The sequence below is a fragment of the Octopus bimaculoides genome, chromosome 9 (genome assembly GCF_001194135.2).
Source record: "Octopus bimaculoides isolate UCB-OBI-ISO-001 chromosome 9, ASM119413v2, whole genome shotgun sequence".
Lineage (NCBI taxonomy): Eukaryota > Metazoa > Mollusca > Cephalopoda > Octopoda > Octopodidae > Octopus > Octopus bimaculoides.
In genome coordinates this window covers 27363412-27366235 of record NC_068989.1, presented here as the reverse complement: position 1 = coordinate 27366235, position 2824 = coordinate 27363412, and the positions used below count along the sequence as shown (strand labels likewise).

Genomic DNA, 2824 nt, shown 5'->3' with positions numbered 1-2824 from the left:
CACACACACACACACAAACACACACACACATACACACACACACACACACACAAACACACACACACACACATACACACACACACACGCACATACGTACACGTAGACAAACACACGCAAACGTACGTACAGAAACATATAATGTGGCGTGCGTATGTGTCTGGTGACATTACTAAATAATCTGAAAAAAACTTACTTAGAAATCAATAGCTGAGAAGAATAAAAAGTAGGTCCCCAACCATCTCTGAACTGATTTGAATATAAAAAGAAATCAGAATACTTAAAAGAGAAAATAACTCCCAGTAAACATGCTGGATACACTGAATATCGATAATTTAACATAAGAGAAACCGATATTTTTTCTTCTTACAAAGTATAAGCGCAAATATGAATAGATATAATTACCTTGATATCGACGAATGCTCATTAACTGATGTTTCCAATAGAAGATTTCACGTGTAGATTTTCAGAACTCTGATGTTAGATAGAAACTCCGTGGATGTACCGGCAGTATAACGTCACCGAATGCTGCACACTGACATTCTTAATTGAACGTTAAACTAAAATAACATACATATATTTGGCATTATATATGCCTGTGTGTAAAATTATGTATTTCTATATTTTCTACTTATATGCGTCTTAATTCCGTGTATGTATGTATGTACACACACACACATACACACACGCATACACATATATGTTGCTTGTACTTTGTGCACTGGTTAACTATTTACATTTGGCACTGATATCTTGCAACATCTTCATACACAAACATATGTGTGTGTCTGTATATATATATATATATGTATATATATATATATATATATATATATATATATATATATATATATATATATATATGTTATATGTGTGGGTGGGTGTGTGTGTGTATTGTATATATATAAGTGAAGTTTTACAGTCTTGTCTTGGGATGCAACTTCTGCATTTATTATTATTTTTGTTGAAAGTACAGTTCAAAACGAGTGAGTTACTAGTAACCACCTTTTCTTATTCCCAGTATTTTTCTATACTCAATTTTTCTCATACTTAAAACAAACAAAAACAATTAATTTCGTTTTGTTTTATGAAAGACAACTTGTTTTATGTCTCCACATAACCATACACAACCATAAACAGTTCTTCATACATATATATATATACAATGTATGCATATAGTTGAAATTTACAGAAAAACAAAAGACGAAGACAGGTGTATAAACAACAAGCAGGTGTATTAGTTCGACGCTCGGGAAGGTGATATATATATACACAGCAGTTGTAAAATTAAGAATTAAATCATAAACAAAAACAACTTGCTTTTGGTTTTTGCCTGGATCCTTGTAGGGTAATTCTGTTGGAAGACACCATGGGCACGTGTTAAAAGTATAATAGTATTAAAGGGATAACTAAATACACAGTCATTCATACAACCACCCAAGGAGGATTTTCTATAAATTTCTATAATTTGCATAAACTTTGCATAGGTACCACTATAAAAACATATCTGCCATGCAACGACAGCGTTTAAAGGTAATATTAATGCCTGTATTCGTGTAACATGTTCTTTCCTCAAAGTAATATAATAAATAAGCAAATAATGTATTAGTTTTTCTTCTTTACTTTAATTCTGGAATTTTCTTGTAATTCAATAATTTGAATTTCATATGTGATATTTCTCTTTTCGTCCCATACAGCCAGTTAAACAACATGAACAAAAGTTGTGACATTTCTGTAACAAGTGTATTTAGCCAGAATATACATAGAAATATAATCATAACATATATATATGTATATATATATGTGCGTGTGTGTGTGTATGTATCTAATATTTTGGGTTTATGCTTGCTTTGTCTTTTTCCATTCTCAGTCGATTTTTAAAACCATTCCAGAATTCCAGAATCCGATTTTAATGTAAAATAAATATTATAGAAGTTATTTCCAGTTGTGCATTAGTATTGATACTGTTGTTATTATTAATATTGATATTGTTATACTTTTGTACTTCGTTTTGTTTTACATTAGAGAAGATATGTAGGTAATTTCTGACAACAGACAGTTAACAACCAGGTTTTGAAACTGAGACCGATGATAGACCGAGGTATAGAAGGATAAAAAATAGAAAAAGAAGAACATTTAGAAGGAAGCGAAGTGGTTGTTGAGTTGAGGAAACAGTTGTGCGAGAACCAGCTGGGAAGAGCATACGCTTTGCTATCAGCTGCAGTCTAGCAGTTAAATTGGAAGAAAAAATCATCAGCAGCAGCAGCCGCTGCAGCGGCGTTGGTAGTGGTAGTGATAATGTCAGTGGTATGAGTGGCAGCAGCAATAGTACAGTTATAGCAGTTGATTCAGTAGTAAGAGGCTGCTGGAATCAGTAAGACTGTCCTATCGTTCGACGTAGCATCTACGTGTGCTTGTCACATTCATTAGTTGCAGCAGATTTGATGTCTGCTACTAGTAATTTAATCATAATAATTATTTTCAACTTCGCACCAGAAACGTCTTTTTAAGGAAAGCTAATTGGTAGAATACAACGACACCTGTTTATTAGCGATAACAAATCCATCACCCTCCAATCACGGAAGGAAAAAGAACAACGGATGACTGCTGGCAGAGATTGAACGCAGAAACGTTAAGTACTAAGCTAGATATTGTAAAAGCATTTTACTCCTCAACACTCCCATTTGTATCATATTAATTACATTTGCATAATGTTAATAATATAATTGTTTAATCGATAAGCTTAGCGAAAGTTTCCACTTCGCTGTTTCTTCTATTTGTATTTTAAGTGCAAGTGGAACGAGTTAAAAGATTCGAAGCCTTAATG

General features: G+C 32.8%; 1 protein-coding gene across 4 annotated transcripts in view; it reads right to left on the bottom strand.

The window, feature by feature from the left end:
• The window catches only part of LOC106877599 (probable G-protein coupled receptor CG31760), a 1064573-nt gene extending 1062319 nt beyond the window's left edge, over positions 1-2254 (bottom strand). For 3 of the 4 annotated variants that reach the window (XM_052970508.1, XM_052970506.1, XM_052970507.1), the window contains exon 1: positions 403-2253. The gene's annotated coding sequence lies outside the window, so the exon portion shown is untranslated. Of the gene's footprint in view, positions 1-402 lie in introns of all 4 variants that reach the window. The other variant, XM_052970509.1, reaches the window with a different exon arrangement.
• Between the last annotated feature and the right edge of the window lie 570 nt (positions 2255-2824).